The sequence below is a fragment of the Triticum urartu genome, chromosome 3 (assembly GCF_003073215.2).
Source record: "Triticum urartu cultivar G1812 chromosome 3, Tu2.1, whole genome shotgun sequence".
Lineage (NCBI taxonomy): Eukaryota > Viridiplantae > Streptophyta > Magnoliopsida > Poales > Poaceae > Triticum > Triticum urartu.
Window position 1 is genome coordinate 188,486,885 of NC_053024.1, and position 18,320 is coordinate 188,505,204.

Consider the following 18,320-nt stretch of genomic DNA (forward strand, 5'->3'; position numbering starts at 1 on the left):
CCATGTGTCAAGCGAAGGTGAAAGGTCAGGGTATTCTTGTAGATGACACCCCATCCATGCAAGGAAGAGCGCCTATTAAAGAGATTGGATCCTAGATCCATTCGGCACCGCGCAGAGGAAATCCCCGGAAACTGCTTAGGGGAAACCATTCCAGCATGGCCAGTGCCCCTAGCTCCTCCACCCATTCCAGCCCAGAGAAAGGCCAGTGGGAGAGGTGTTCAGTGCCTCACAGCCAATTGACGAAGCTGCAGACGCAGGGGTTTCTCCCCCCCGCAGATCTAGTTCCTATTCGAGCGGGGCTAGATTCCTTCAATGGTGAGATTCAGGCAGAGGACTTCCCCAATCCATCCGGGGGAGAGCGAGTATGTTTCGTCCCCTACCTGCTAAGGGGTGTTGTATTTCCCATTCATCCATTCCTCCGAGGGCTTCTGGAATACTATGGCCTCCAGCAGCACAACTTCACCCCCGCCTCCATTCTGCACATTGCGGGTTACGTCGCTTTATGTGAACTATTCCTGGGTATCGAGGCCCATGTCGAGCTGTGGAGGAAGTTGTTCTGTCTTGTCCCGCGTAATCACGAGGGGTCAATATTTTAAGTGGGCGGAGCTGAAGTATGGCGTATCGCTGATACCAGATATCTGTCCGGCACACCAAGGAAGGCATCCGAAGAATGGCCTTCCGAATGGTTCTATATTGAGGACTTCGCGCTTCCTGATCCAGTTCGAAAGGGTCTTCCTGAATTTGCGAGTGCTCCGCTGAAGAAACGACAAAGTTGGTGTCCTCGGAGTCTTGAAGAGGATGACAACGCAGAAATTTGCCAGCTTATGAGCAAGATAAAGACGCTCGCTCAGTCTGGACTCACAATAATCGAGGTAATGGCGATCTCCATAGTGCGTGGGGTTCAGCCGCTACAATACAGAGGGCTGCCCATGTGGCACTATAATGGAGAGGATGACGTCTCCCGCTATGGCCGAAAGGGTCCGGATACCCCCACCGCTCTGGCCAAAATATTGGTTGAACTGTTTAAAGGGGAGGAAGAGGAGTTTCTTCGCATTAAGCGCAGAGATGGATATTCTATGTATAATCCTCTCGGTTGGGTAAGCTTCGACCCCTCTATTCCACTCATTCCCCTTCCGGATTACTTTTGATAAATTTCGAGTCTGTTTATGACAGCACTAGCAGAAGGTCACCGAAGGACTTCATAGTCCTGCCCCACAGCCGGAGATCCACAACCGGGAGCTAGATCCTGGGTTTGAAGAAGATCCGGATATATTCGTGGTGCCTGCGGGGGGAGTGTTTTACCAGACAAGCTATGACGGCACAGAAGTGGCCATCACCACCAACTACCCTGGCCTTCTTCCTGCTTCACATGTAAATAATTAAGAAACACCTTCTCTAAAAGAATGCTCTTATTCTGCCTCACCCACCGCACTGTATCCTGCTTCACAGGGGAGACGTTCGGCGATTTCGAAGAGATCGGCTCGCGGGCCGGGCAAGCCTTCCAAGAGGAAAGCAAATGAAGACACGGCCGTGCCATCATCGAAGAGGTATGAATTCACCAACCCGCACCTGGGCAGTCACGTCCAACCGTGACCTTCCCGTTTTCCATGTGTCAGGAGGAAGGTGCACCGGACTATATCCATAGGTTCGAGCGGCCGTACCTCCCATAGCTAGGATTCAAATCCTGTCGTGCAGACGGGGGCTGATGCAGGGGCGACGGCAGACTGTCCTCCTTCCGAGGACTCGGATGATGTATTCGTCACCAACTTAGAAGTGGAGAGTGCCATGAATCATCGGTGCCGCCGGGCCATTTGACAAGACCCTGGCTTTTCGGAAGAGTCATTTAACGCCTTCAACGCGGCTGATGAATACATCTGGGCTGCTTGAGATGGGATTAACAGGGCCACAAAGCAACATTTAAAAGATGTGCAGGTAAATTTGCTTTGTCTCACTATGATAACCATATGCCAATAGCCCTCGAGACTTAAAGGAGTTGAAACAACTGATTTAAGGATCAATGTACAACCAGGCGCTTACGAAAAAGAATACCCAACTAGCTCAGGAACTAGAAAAGTGTCAGCGTCAGCTACTTGCTGCCAATGCCGAACTGGAGAAATACAAGGCATCTCCAGGTAATATTTTCCTCTATCGAAAATCATGATGATACACCGATAGTGTGGATCTGGGTTCTAATCTCTGTGTTGGGTCGTTAGACCAAGTACGCGAGCAGCTGGACGCCGCTCGAAGCGAAGAACACAGAGCCAAAAAACTACTAGCAGCGGGCGAGCGTGTATTGACAAAAGTCGTTGAAGAGAAAAAGAAACTCCATGATTCGAACATCAAACTAGGAGAAGAGCTGAAAGATGTGCGAGTGCAGCTAGCCAACTCTGTGAAGGAGAACAAGAAGCTCCGAGGCGGCATATTTAGTACGTGGCCGCTTTTATCTTATAGCAGTTTGGAGGTAACCGTAGCTGATATAGCTGTAATTGCAGGTGTATTGATGAACCGCCCCGAGGAGGAAGTGTCCGGATCATCAAATGATCTTCTGCAAGGGCTGTCGCAGTTGCACAAGCAAGCTCGGCAGGATATGCAGAGTGTAGCCAAGGCTTTACGGCCATCCGACTCCCCTCTAGGAAGCATGGAGAAGCTGGTAGAGCTGCTCAAGGGAGCGAGGCGGCGTATCCGCCTGTGGAAGATATCTGCCTACCAAGAGGGTGCACAAGAGGCCTGGGCCATGGTGAAGACGCGCTATACCAAGCTGGACCCTAATCACATGGCTCGTGTCGGGCCGATAGGGCCGAATGGGGAAGAAATTCCCGTTAGTATAGTATATGACCAAGTAGAGGTGGCCACCAAATATTCTCAACATGATTGTAAGTTAGACTGCCTGTTGGAAGGTGTAGAGGAAGAGGTGTTCGAGTCCAAGTAACTGTGTACTTTCCTCGTCTAGCTGAATTGTATATCATTTGTCATGGCAGACCTTTTTGCTTCAACCTCCGGACCCGAAGGTGCAGAGTGTTTCCGAATACCGTCGCGGCCGAATAGGCCGGGGTATGCCTGGAAAACTAGGCGTAGGGGTCATAGTTGCTTGAATAGACAAGTTCTATCCGGCTAGCTATGTTATATTACATTGATATCGTAAGAAACATCTTCCAGAGAGAATAGTTCCGTTAAGGGTTCCTTTCTCTGGGTGTGCATGCATTTAATGTACATGTCCGAATTGTGATGCGAGCACCACAGTTTGTATAACTTCTGGAGGTGCACAATGGAGTGAGTTTAGAAAACATCTTTAATTCACCAACTGAATATTCCCTTAAGAATGCTAGCTTTCGGCTTCACCCAGTCTGAGGTACACATCCGGATGATCAGGCAGTAACAATCGCAGAGGTGCTCCCTTTATGCCCTGGCCGAACTAACGGGAACGTATGGCATAAGCACAGGAGCCAGGCAATCTAGCTTGGCCAAAACTTAAGTCATACTGATGCATATAGTGGCAAAGAAAAGGTACATATGGAAAAACTCATATGTGAGGAGCTTAATGCTCAAGGAATGACAAGAACTTCTATCCAAGAAGCCCCCAGGTACAAGTGACATACATATTTAGATATGTACGTGTCGATGGTGTGTGGTCTAGCCGTACCAATGCGTTAAAGCAAGAAAGAAGAAAATAATCGGAAAAGAGAGAAAAAATAATGGAAACTATAGGGGAGGAGGAGACGAACAAGGGGTTTGGCGCTAGGCATAGAATCTCCGGAGTCTGGCCGCATTCCAGGGGTTCGGCTCGAGGCGATTGTCTGATGCATCGCTAAGACGGTACGCTCCTCCGGTGAGAACTTCGTCAATTATGAAGGGACCCTCCCATTTGGGCTTGAGTTTGGCGTAGAACAAGTTCGCCAATGTTGTAAGTCTTGGCCCGTACTTCTCTGCTTTGATATCTTCGAGCCTGTTGTTGGTAAAATGCTGAATGGGCTTTTGCAACATCGCGTTCCTCCTCCAGGGCATCTAGGCCATCCTGCCGATCAAGCTCGGCTTCTCTCTCTTTGTACATACACACTCGAGGTGAGTCGTGAATAATATCACACGGCAATACGACCTCTATGCCATACACCATGAAGAAAGGTGTGTATCTGGTAGTGTGGTTGGGCGTGGTCCGCAGCCCCCAGAGTATGAAGTCGAGATCCTCAACCCAGTGCTTATATGATTCTTTCAAAGACCGCACTAGTCTGGGCTTGATGTCGCTCATAATAAGACCGTTGGCTCGTTCGACTTGGCCATTGGTTTGTGGGTGGTAGACGGAGGCATAATCGAGTTTAATAGCTAGATTAGTACACCAGGTTTTTACCTCGTTGACTGTGAAATTGGAGCCGCTGTCAGTGATGATGATGTGTGGGACACCATAACGATGCACAAGACCGGATATGAAGTCTATCACCGGGCCGGACTCAGCCGTTTTGACCGGCTTAGCCTCTATCCACTTAGTGAATTTGTCCACCATAACCAGCAGATATTTTTTCTTATGGCTTCCCCCTTTAAGGGGTCCAACCATATCGAGTCCCAGACCGCGAAAGGCCAGTTGATGGGGATTGTTTGTAAGGCGGTGGGGGGAATATGGCTTTGATTGGCAAAGAGTTGGCATCCGACGCAACGTTGGACAAGGTCCTGTGCGTCTGCTCGGGCCGTCGGCCAATAAAACCCTATACGGAAGGCCTTGCTAACAAGGGCCCGGGCTGCGGCGTGGTGACCGCCAAGTCCGGCATGAATTTCAGCCAAGAGTTGTCGCCCCTCTTCCTCGGATATACATCGTTGAACGACTCTGGTGGCGCTTTTCTTGTAGAGCTCTCCATCATGAACCTGGTCTTTGAGCACCGGACAATGCAGCGGGCCTCATTCTAGTCCTCAAGAAGCTCTTTCCTGTTGAGGTAGGCCAGGAAGGGTTCGGTCCATGGGGCAATGACTGCCATGATGAGATGCGCCGATGGTGTTATTTTGATGGCTGAGCCCCCGACGACGTCGGTGTTTCCAGGATCTTGGATTATGTTTGATTCTGGACTCGTATTGCCGTTTTCTCCCTGCCACACCACGGATGGCTTAAAGAGCCTTTCCAGGAAAATATTAGGTGGGACGGGGTCACGCTTAGCGCCGATACGAGAAAGAACATTCGCCGCTTGATTACTTTCTCGAGCCATATGATGGAACTCGAGTCCTTCAAACCGGGCTGACATTTTTATGACTGCGTTACGATACGCTGCCATCTTCGGATCTTTAGCATCGTAATATCAGTTTTTTTGAGATATTGCAAGGTTGGAGTCCCCGCATACTTCTACGCGTTGTATGCCCATGGAGACAGCCATCCGGAGACCATGTAATAAGGCCTCGTATTCGACTGCATTATTCGAGTCTGTGTATAGTATTTGGTGAACGTACTGGACGATGTCTCCCGTAGGGGACGTTAAAACGACGCCCGCTCCTAACCCTGCCATAATTTTGGAGCCGTCGAAGTACATGACACAATTGGAGTATGTGTTGTACTCTTTAGTGAGTTCAGCCTCTGTCCATTCGGCGACGAAGTCGGCTAGTACTTGGGATTTGATAGCTCGACGTGGTTTATATGTAATGTCAAATGGGAGGAGTTCAATGGCCCATTTGGCAATCCGGCCTGTAGCATCGCGGTTGTTTATGATGTCATTGAGTGGTACTTCAAAGGCCACCGTGACCGAACACTCCTGGAAGTAGTGATGGAGCTTTCGGGATGCCATGAAGACCGCATATGCTATTTTTTGATAATGAGGGTACCGGGATTTGCATGGTGTAAGGACAGTAGATATGTAGTATACTGGCTTCTGAAGCGGGAATTTATGGCCGTCCTGTTCTCGTTCGACGACGAGTATGGAGCTCACCACCTGGTGTTTTGCCGATATGTATAATAACATCAGCTCGCCGATGTTTGGTGTGGCCAGGATTGGATTGCTCGTAAGAAAGGTTTTTATTTCCTCCAGTCCGGCTGTTGCCGCGTCCGTCCACTCGAAGTGGTCGGCTCGTCGTAGAAGGCGATAGAGTGGTAGTGCCTTTTCTCCCAATCTGGAGATAAAGCGGCTTAGAGCTGCTACGCAACCCGCAAGTTTTTGGACTTGTTTAAGGTCTGTTGGCTTAGCCAATTGTGACAGAGCTCGGATTTTGGCTGGGTTTGCTTCAATTCCTCTATTGGAAACAATGAAGCCCAGCAGTTTTCCAGCGGGGACGCCGAAGACACACTTTTCCGTGTTGAGCTTAATGTCATATGCCCGAAGGTTGTCGAATGGAAGACGTAAGTCGTCTATTAGTGTTTCGACGTGCCTGGTTTTGATGACGATGTCATCGACGTAAGCTTCTACTGTTTTGCCGTCTGTTTCTCCAGGCATGTTTGAATCATGCGTTGGTATGTTGCGCCAGCATTCTTGAGCACAAAGGGCATGGTGTTGAAGCAGAATGGCCCATATGGGGTGATAAATGCTGTTGCGGCTTGATCGAATCCTTCATTTTGATTTGATGGTATCCGGAATATGCATCGAGGAAACACAGTGAGTCGTGTCATGCTGTGGCGTCGATGATTTGATCAATGCGGGGGAGGGGGAAGGGATCCTTAGGGCAAGCCTTGTTGAGGTCTTTGAAATCGACGGACAGGCGCCAGGATTTGTCCTTCTTTGGTACCATCACCAAGTTTTCCAGCCAGTCCGGGTGTTTGATTTCTCTAATGAATCTGACCTCGATGATTTTGGCCAGCTCCTCCCCCATGGCTTGTCACTTGGGTTCGGAAAAGCATCACAGTGATTGCTTGACCGGTTTGAACCCCTTTAATATATTGAGGCTATGTTCGGCCAGCTCGCGTTGGATCCCTGGCATATCTGAAGGGTGCGAGGCGAATATGTCCCAGTTTTCGTGTAGGAATTCTCGTAGTGCGGTGTCAACTGTTGGGTTCAGTTGAGCTCCGATAGATGCTGTATTCTTGGGGTCCGTTGGGTGGACCTGGAATTTGGCTATTTCTTCGGCTGGTTTAAAGGATGTGGATTTAGGGTGTTTGTCAAGGATCACGTCGTCCCTGTGCACCGCGGAGCGTAGTGCGGTTAATTCATTGGCCGCGAGGGCTTGGGATAGCTCCTCCAGGGCCAGGGATGCGGTTTTGTTTTCAGCGGGGAGTGCTATGTCCGGATCACTGATGAGAGTGATTATCCCATTTGGTCCGGGCAGTTTGAGCTTCATATACTCGTAATGTGGTATGGCCTGAAAGCGTGTAAAAGCATCCCGCCCCAGCAGGGCGTGATATCCACTCCTGAAAGGGGCCACTTGGAAAGTTATTTCTTCGGACCAATAGTTCTCCAATGTGCTGAATACTACGTCAAGTGTGATTTTGCCCGCGCACCGCGCCTCCCGACTTGGAATAATTCCGCGAAAGGTTGTGTTACTTTGCATGATGCGGCTCCTGTCTATTTCCATTTTATGGAGTGTGTCCTCATAAATGAGGTTTAGTCCGCTGCCGCCGTCCATGAGGACCTTGGTAAGTCAAAACCCATCCACGATGGGACTGAGAACTAACGCGGCTGGCGCTCGTACTGTTCTGTACTTTGGTTCGTCACCGGCGTTGAATGTTATAGCCGTGTCATTCCAGGGGTTTATAGCCGCAATTTGGCAGACTTCGCCGAGCTCGCGAAGCGCCCTTTTGCGCTTGTTGTTTGAAGCAAATGTCTTGAAGACCGTCAATACACTTGAGTTATCGTCCCCTGGGGATGCCGTTCTGGGTCGTCCTTGATAAGGATGTCCTCGCCGCTCTTGGCTACCCGTCGTAGTATCCAACATGCTCTAAGGTTGTGGGTTGCCACGATATCTGGTGTTGTATGTATTCTGCATGGGCCATCGAGCCACCCCACCAGAACTGTGCCATGCCGCATAGCTGTTTTGTGTTTCTTGACTGCTGGACTGGGTGTGCTGCGAGGGTGCGCCCTTTTTGCCTGTAGGGGGAGTTGAGTTGGGACTGACGGTTCCCAGCGAGCTGCTTGAGTTTTCTAGGTGCTCTCCATCGCGCTGTACTTTTGTACGATGGTTGCAAAGTCAGCGAATTTCAGTATGCGGCGGTGATTGATGGCGTTGAGGATTCCTTCGTCCGCGCAATTGTTGCAGAACACTAATATTGTGTCCTCGTCATGGCAATCTTTTACCTTGTCCTTGACAAGGAGGAATCTGGCCCAGAAGTGGTGTACCGTTTCCTGAGACTGCTGTTTTATGCTCATGAGAGCATCTATATCCAGGTGGGTGGGTGGAATTAAATCCGAACCCCGACCTGACCGATTATCCGGAGTCTGACGACCTTCCGGGCTTAACAGTCCGGGTTCCGGAATAGCTTCTGATTGTTTAGGACCACCGTCCGATGCTATGTTCGGAGGGATGGTCGCATCCTTTTGCGGGTGGGTATCCGGCTCTTCCTGAACGGTGATCCAAACATAGTCTGTCTTCGGTATAGAAGAAGACTCGCCATTCTGCTCCACGACTACCGCAATCTGGTGGGTGACCGGTAGGGTCTCGATTTCTCACTGATCAGTTTTAGGCCCGATCCGATCGTAGTCTGTGGCTATTCTGAAAGGGAGATGCAATCTAGGAGTTCGTTCAAAGACGAAAGCTCTGTCGGATCCATCTGCTTGGAGTGCTCGGAGTTGATGCAAAGGGGGTTTTCGATGGCCCGGGAGGTCAGCGTCGGCTCAATGGCCAAACGTGTGATCATAGTAAAGCCGTCCAACCGGAGAGTTTGGCCCGGGGCTAGAGCTCCCCCGGAGGTGATGTTGTCTTTAAGGACAAGGCGAGCCATCGAGCCTTTCGTCGATGGCACAATGGAACTCTTAATGAAAGCACCAATGTCAGTGTAAAAACCGGCGGATCTCGGGTAGGGGGTCCCGAACTGTGCGTCTAGGATCGATGGTAACAGGAGACAGGGGACACGATGTTTACCCAGGTTCGGGCCCTCTCTATGGAGGTAATACCCTACGTCTTGCTTGATTGTTATTGATGAATATGAGTGTTACAAGACTTGATCTACCACGAGATCGTAATGGCTAAACCCTAGAAGCCTGGCCTGTATGACTATGGTAATGAGTATATCCTTTCCGGACTAACCCATCCGGTTTATATAGACAACGAGGGGATCTAGGGTTTACATAGAGTCGGTTACATAAGAAGGAATCTTCATAGTCGGTCGCCAAGCTTGCCTTCCACGCCAAGGAGATTCCAATCCGGACAAATGTACAGTCTTCAGCCCTCATGTCTTCACAACCCATCAGTCCGGCCCATGGATAACAGGACGGATGCCCGAGGACCCCTTAGTCCAGGACTCCCTCAATTACATCGAATAGATCTCCAAGAAGATCGAGGAGAACTTTGTATTGAGATCCAAAGAGAGAGAAGAAGCCATCTAGCTAATAACTATGGACCCGAAGGTCTGAAGTAAACTACTCACACATCACCGGAGAGGCCATGGAGTTGATGTAGAGGCCCTCCGTGATCAATGCCCCTCTGGTGCAACTCCGAAAAAGGCCCCAAGATGGGATCTCTCGGGTACAGAAGGTTTCGGCGATGGAATTAGGTTTTCGTGGTGCTCCTGGATGTTTGGGGGGTACGTGGATATATATAGGAGGAAGAAGTACGTCGGTGTAGCAACGAGTGGCCCACGAGGGTGGAGGGCGCGCCTAGGGGGTAGGCGTGCCCCCTGCCTCGTGGCTGCCTCGTTTGTTTCTTGACACCCACTCCAAGTCTCCTGGATCACGTTTGTTGAGAAAATCATGCTCCCGAAGGTTTCATTTCGTTTGGACTCCGTTTGATATTCCTTTTCAGTGAAACTCTAAAATATGCAAAAAAAGCAGCAATTTGGGCTGGGCCTTCGGTTTGTAGGTTAGTCCCAAAAATGATATAAATGTGTAAAATAAAGCCCGTTAACATCCAAAATAGATAATATAATAGGATGGAGCAATAAAAAATTATAGATACGTTGGAGACGTATCAGAGACAGGCAAGGAAAATCTGGTTCAAAGGTCGGCTTACTACATTAGAGAGGTGCTTATTGAATCCAACCAGAGATATCCACACTGGAAGAAACTCGTATATGGGGTGTTCATGGCCAGTCGGAAGCTTAAGAAATATTTTCTGGGTCATCCCATCACTGTTGTTAGTTCTGCTCCTTTAGGGTATATTATTCAGAACAGAGAAGCCACAGGTCGGATAGCCAAGTGGGCCATTGAGCTTGGTCCTCATGGTTTGAAATATATGCCTCACACGGCCATCAAGTCTTAGTCCTTGGTGGATTTCATCAATGACTGTACAGAACTACAGATGCCTGAGGAAAACCCAGATAACACGTATTGGACTATCCACTTTGATGGGTCCAGGCAATTGGAGGGCTCGGGGGTTGGAGTTGTGGTCGCTTCCCCTCGAGGTGATAAATTTTGTTATGTTCTCCGTTTGATGTTCCCTTGCACTAACAATGTGAAGGAAATATAGCCCTAGAGGCAATAATAAAGTTATTATTTATTTCCTTATATCATGATAAATGTTTATTATTCATGCTAGAATTGTATTAACCGGAAACATGATACATGTATGAATAGATAGACAAACAGAGTGTCACTAGTATGCCTCTACTTGACTAGCTCATTGGTCAAATATGGTTATGTTTCCTAACCATAGACATGAGTTGTCATTTGATAAATGGGATCACATCATTAGGAGAATGATGTGATTGACTTGACCCATTTCGTCAGCTTAGCACTTGATCGTTTTAGTTTACTGCTATTGCTTTCTTCATGACTTATACATGTTCCTATGACTGAGATTATGTAACTCCCAATTACCAAAGGAACACTTTGTGTGCTACCAAACGTCACAACGTAACTGGGTGATTATAAAGGTGCTATACAGGTGTCTCCGATGGTACTTGTTGAGTTGGCATAGATCAAGATTAGGATTTGTCACTCCGATGGTCGGAGAGGTATCTCTGGGCCCAGTCGGTAATGCACATCACTATAAGCCTTGCAAGCATTGTAACTAATGAGTTAGTTGTGGGATGATGCATTACAAAACGAGTAAAGGGAGTTGCCGGTAACGAGATTGAACTAGGTATTGAGATACCGACAATCGAATCTCTGGCAAGTAACATACCGATGACAAAGGGAACAACATATGCTGTTATGCGGTTTGACCGATAAAGATCTTCGTAGAATATGTGGAAGCCAATGTGAACATCCAGGTTCCGCTATTGGTTATTGACCGGAGACGTGTCTCGGTCATGTCTACATAGTTCTCGAACCCGTAGGGTCCGCACGCTTAAAGTTTGGTGACGATCGGTATTATGAGTTTTTGTGTTTTTATGTACTGAAGGTAGTTTGGAGTCCCGGACATGACAAGGAGTCTCGAAATGGTCGAGACGTAAATATCGATATATTGGACGACTATATTCGGACAACAGAAGTGTTCCGGGTGATTTCTGAGAAAACCGGAGTGCCGGAGGGTTACCGGAACCCCCCGGGAGAAATAATGGGCCTTATGGGCCTTAGTGGAGAGAGAGAGGGCTGGCCTAGAGCAGGCCACATGCCCCTCCCCCTCTGGTCCGAATTGGACTAGGAGAGTGGGGCGGGGCCCCCTTTCCTTCTCCCTCTCCCCCTTCCTTTCCCCCTCCTAGTAGGAGTAGGAAAGAGGGGAGTCCTACTCCTACTAGGAGGATGACTCCTCCTCCTGGCGCACCATAGAGGGCCGGCCAGCCTCCCCCCTTGCTCCTTTATATACGGGGGCAAGGGGGTACCTCTAGACACACAAGTTGATCATTGATCCCTTAGCCGTGTGCGGTGCCCCCCTCCACCATAATCCACCTCAATCATATCGTAGTGGTGCTTAGGCGAAGCCCTACATCGGTAGCAACATCATAATCGTCAACACGCCATCGCGCTGACGGAACTCTCCCGTGAAGCTCTGCTGAATGTGTGCTGAACTCAGAGGTGCCGTGCATTCGGTACTTGGATCGGTCGGATCGTGAAGACGTTCGACTACATCAACCGCATTCTCATAATGCTTTCGCTTACGGTCTACGAGGGTACATGGACGATACTCTTCCCTCTCGTTGCTATGCATCACCATGATCTTGCATGTGTGTAGGATTTTTTTTGAAATTACTACGTTCCCCAACAGTGGCATCCGAGCCAGGTTTATGCGTAGATGCTATATGCACGAGTAGAACACAAAGGCGTTGTGGGCGTGGGTATATACATATTACTTGCCGTCACTAGTTGATTCTTGATTCAGCGGCATTGTGGGATGAAGCAGCCCAGACCGACATTACGCGTACGCTTACGCGAGACTGGTTCTATCGACGTGCTTCACACACATGTGGCTAGTGGGTGTCTGTTTCTCCAGCTTTAGTTGAATCGGATTCAATGAACAGGGTTCTTTCTGAAGATCAAAAATCAATCACTATACCGCATTATGGTTTTTGATGCGTAGGTATGAATGGTTCTTGCTCAGCCCATAGCAGCCACGTAAAACTTGCAACAACAAAGTAGAGGATGTCTAACTTGTTTTTGCCTGGCATGTTGTGATGTGATATGGTCAAGACGTGATAAGATAAAAATTGTTGTATGAGATGATCATGTTTTGTTAAAGTTATCGGCAACTGGCAGAAGCCTTATGGTTGTCTCTTTATTGCATAAGATGCAAGTGCCATGTAATTGCTTTACTTTATCGCTATGCGATAGCAATAGTTGCAAAAGCAATAGATGGCGAGACGACCATGTGACAACACATTGATAGAGATCAAGATGATGGAGATCATGGTGTCATGCCGGTGATGATAGAGATCATGACGGTACTTTGGAGATGGAGATCAAAGGCGCAAGATGATGATGGCCATATCATGTCACATATTTGGATTGCATGTGATGTTTATCTTTTATACATCTTATTTTTGCTTAGTTCGGTGGTAGCATTATAAGATGATCTCTCACTAAATTTCAAGGTATAAGTGTTCTCCCTAAGTATGCACCGTTGCGACAGTTCGTTGTGCCGAGACACCATGTGATGATCGGGTGTGATAAGCTCTACGTTCACATACAACGGGTGCAAGCCAGTTTTGCACACGCGGAATACTCGGGTTAAAATTGACAAGCCTAGAATATACAGATATGGCCTCGGAACGCTGGAGACCGAAAGGTCGAGCGTGAATCATATAGTAGATATGATCAACATAGTGATGTCACCATTGAAAACTACTCCATCTCACGTGATGACCGGACATGGTTTAGTTGATTTGGATCACGTGATCATTTTGATGACTAGAGGGATGTCTGTCTAAGTGGGAGTTCTTAAGTAATATGATTAATTGAACTTTAATTTATCATGAACTTAGTCCTGATAGTATTTGCATAACTATGTTGTAGATCAATAGCTCGCGATGTAGCTCCCTGTTTATTTTGATATGTTCCTAGAGAAAAACTAAGTTGAAATATGTTAGTAGCAATGATGCAGATTGGATCTGTGATCTGAGGATTATCCTCATTGCTGCATAGAAGAATTATGTCCTTGATGCACTGCTAGGTGACAGACCGATTGTAGGAGCAGATGCAGACGTTATGAACGTTTGGCGAGCTCGATATGATGACTACTTGATAGTCTAGTGCACCAAGCTTTACGGCTTAGAATCGGGGCTTCAAAGACGTTTTGAACGCCACGGAGCATATGAGATGTTCCAAGAGTTGAAATTAGTATTTCAGACTCATGCCCATGTCGAAAGGTATGCGACCTTTGACAAGCACTTTGCCTACAAGATGGAGGAGAATAGCTCAGCTAGTGAGCATGTGCTCAGAATGTCTGAGTACTACAATCACTTGAATCAAGTGGGAGTTAATCTTCCAGATAAGATAGTGATTGACAGAGTTCTCTAGTCACTATCACCAAGTTACTGGAACTTCGTGATGAACTATAATATGCAATGGATAATGGAAACGATTCCCAAGCTCTTCGTGATACTGAAATCGACGAAGGTAGAAATCAAGAAAAGCATCAAGTCTTGATGGTTGACAAGACCACTAGTTTCAAGAAAAGGGCAAAGGGGAGAAGGGGAACTTCAAGAAGAATGACAAGCAAGTTGCTGCTCAGGTGAAGAAGCCCAAGTCTAGACCTAAGCCTAAGACTAAGTGGTTCTACTGCAAAGGGACTGGTCACTAGAAGCAGAACTGCCCCAAGTATTTGGCGGATAAGAAGGATGGCAAAGTGAACAAAAGTTTATTTGATATACATGTTATTGATGTGTACTTTACTAGTGTTTATAGAAACCCCTCAGTATTTGATACTAGTTTAGTTGCTGAGATTAGTAACTCGAAATGGGAGTTGCAGAATGAACAGAGACTAGTGAAGGGTGAAGTGATGATGTGTGTTGGAAGTGGTTCCAAGATTGATATGATCATCATCGCACACTCCCTATACTTTTGGGATTAGTGTTGAACCTAAATAAATGTTATTTGGTGTTTGCGTTAAGCATGAATATGATTTGATCATGTTTATTGCAATACGGTTATTCATTTAAAGTCAGAGAATAATTGTTGTTCTGTTTACATGAATAAAACCTTCAATGGTCATACACCCAAGGTGAATGGTTTATTGAATCTCGATTGTAGTGATACACATATTCATAATATTGAAGCCAAAAGATGCAAAGTTAATAATGATAGTGCAACTTATTTGTGGCACTACCATTTAGGCCATATTGGTGTAAACCGCATGAAGAAAATCCATGCTGATGGGCTTTTGGAATCACTTGATTATGAATCACTTGGTACTTGCGAACCGTGCCTCATGGGCAATATGACTAAAACACCGTTCTCCGGAACTATGCAGCGAGCAACAGATTTGTTGGAAATCATACATACTGATGTATGTGGTCCGATGAATATTGAGGCTCGCGGAGGGTATCGTTATTTTCTCACCTTCATAGATGATTTGAGCAGATATGGGTATATCTACTTGATGAAACATAAGTCTGAAACATTTGAAAAGTTCAAAGAATTTCAGAGTGAAGTGGAAAATCATCGTAACAAGAAAATATAATTTCTACGATCTGATCGTGGAGGAGAATATTTGAGTTACGAGTTTGGTCTTCATTTGAAACAATGCGGAATAGTTTCGCAACTCACGCTACCCGGAACACCACAACGTAATGGTGTGTCCAAACGTTGTAATCGTACTTTACTAGATATGGTGCGATCTATGATGTCTCTTACTAATTTACCGCTATCGTTTCGGGGTTATGCTTTAGAGACAGCTGCATTCACGTTATATAGGTCACCATCTAAATCCGTTGAGACTACTCCTTATGAACTATGGTTTGGCAAGAAACCAAAGTTGTCATTTCTTAAAGTTTGGGGCTGCGATGCTTATGTCAAAAAGCTTCAACCTGATAAGCTCGAACCCAAATCGGAGAAATGTGTCTTCATAGGATACCCAAAGGAGACAATTGGGTACACCTTCTATCACAGATCCGAAGGCAAGACATACGTTGCTAAGAATGTATGCTTTCTAGAAAAGGAGTTTCTCTCGAAAGAAGTGAGTGGGAGGAAAGTAGAACTTGATGAGGTAACTGTACCTGCTCCCTTATTGGAAAGTAGTTCATCACAGAAATCTGTTCGTGTGACTCCTACACCAATTACTGAGGAATCTAAAGATGATGATCATGTAATTTCAGATCTAGTTACTACCGAACCTTGTAGGTCAACCAGAGTGAGATCCGCACTAGAGTGGTACGGTAATCCTCTTCTAGATGTCATGTTACTTGACCATGACGAACCTACAAACTATGAGGAAGGGATGATGAGCCCAGATTCCGTGAAATGGCTTGAGGCCATGAAATCTGAGATGGGATCCATGTATGAGAACAAAGTATGGACTTTGATTGACTTTCCCAATGATCGGTGAGTCATTAAGAATAAATGGATCTTCAAGAGGAAGACAGATGCTGATAGTAGTGTTACTATGTACAAAGCTCGAGTTGTCGCGAAATGTTTTCGACAAGTTCAAGGTGTTGACTACGATGAGATTTTCTCACTCGTATCGATGCTTAAGTCTGTCCGAATCATGTTAGCAGTTGCCGCATTTTATGAAATTTGGCAAATGGATGTCAAAACTGTATTCCTTCATGGATTTCTTAAAAGAAGAGTTGTATATGATGCAACCAGAAGGTTTTGTCAATCCTAAAGGTGCTAACAAAATGAGCACGCTCCAGCGATCTATCTATGGACTGGTGCAAGCATCTCAGAGTTGGAATATATGCTTCGATAAAGTGATCAAAGCATATGGTTTTATACAGATTTGCGATGAAGCCTGTATTTACAAGAAAGTGAGTGGGAGCACTACAACATTTCTGATAAGTATATGTGAATGACATATTGTTGATCGGAAATAATGTAGAATTTTTTGGAAAGCATAAAGGAGTGTTTGAAAAGAGTTTTTCAAAGAAAGACCTCAATGAAGCTGCTTACACATTGAGCATCAAGATCTATAGAGATAGATCAAGAGGCTTGATAAGTTTTTTCAATGAGTACATACCTTGACAGGATTTTGAAGTAGTTCAAAATGGAACAGTCAAAGAAGGAGTTCTTGCCTGTGTTGCAAGGTGTGAAGTTGAGTAAAGACTCAAAAACCCGACCACAATAGAAAATAGAAAGAGAATGAAAAGTCATTCCCTATGCCTTAGTCATAGGTTCTATAAAACTATGCTATGCTATTTACCAGTCCTATTGTATACCTTAGCATCTTTCTGGCAAGGGAGTACAATAGTGATCTAGGAGTAGATCACTGGACAACGGTCAAAGTTATCCTTAGAGGACTAAGGAATTATTTCTCGGTTATGGAGGTGATAAAAGAGTTCGTCGTAAAGAGTTACGTCGATGCAAGCTTTTTACACCGATCTAGATGACTCTAAGTCTCGATCTGGATACATATTGAAAGTGGGAGCAATTAGCTAGAGTAGCTCCATGCAGAGCATTGTAGATATAGAAATTTGCGAAATACATACGGATCTGAATGTTGAAGACCCGTAGGCTAAACATCTCTCACAAGCAAAACATGATCACTCTTTGGGTGTTAATGACATAGCGATGTGAACTAGATTATTGACTCTAGTAAACCCTTTGGGTATTAGTCACATGGAGATGTGAACTAATCACATAAAGATGTGAAATAGATTATTGACTCTAGTGCAAGTGGGAGACTGAAGGAAATATGCCCTAGAGGCAATAATAAAGTTATTATTTATTTACTTATATCATGATAAATGTTTATTATTCATGCTAGAATTGTATTAACCAGAAACATGATACATGTGTGAATACATAGACAAAGAGAGTGTCACTAGTATGCCTGTACTTGACTAGCTCGTTGATCAAAGATGATTATGTTTCCTAACCATAGACATGAGTTGTCATTTGATAAACGGGATCACATCATTAGGAGAATGATGTGATTGACTTGACCCATTTCCTCAGCTTAGCACTTGATCGTTTTAGTTTACTGCTATTGCTTTCTTCATGTCTTATACATGTTCCTATGACTATGAGATTATGTAACTCCCAATTACCGGAGGAACACTTTGTGTGCTACCAAACGTCACAACGTAATTGGGTGATTATAAAGGTGCTCTACAGGTGTCTCCGATGGTACTTGTTGAGTTGGCATAGATCAAGATTAGGATTTGTCACTCCGATTGTCGGAAAGGTATCTCTGGGCCCACTCGGTAATGCACATTACTATAAGCCTTGCAAGCATTGTAACTAATGATTTAGTTGTGGGATGATGCATTACACAATTAGTAAAGAAACTTGCCGGTAACGAGATTGAACTAGGTATTGAGATACCAACGATTGAATCTCTGGCAAGTAACATACCAATGACAAAGGCAACAACGTATGCTGTTATGCGGTTTGACCAATAAAGATCTTTGTAGAATATGTGGGACCCAATATGAACATCCAGGTTCCGCTATTGGTTATTGACCGAAGACGTGTCTCAGTCATGTCTACATAGTTCTCGAACCCGTAGGGTCCGCACGCTTAAAGTTCGGTGACGATCGGTATTATGAGTTTTTGTGTTTTGATGTACCGAAGGTAGTTTGGAGTCCCAGATATGATCACGAACATGATGAGGAGTCTCGAAATAGTTGAGACATAAATATTGATATATTAGACGATTATATTCGGACACCGGAAGTGTTCTGGGTGATTTCGGAGAAAACCGGAGATCCGGAGGGTTACCGGAACCCCCGGGAGAAA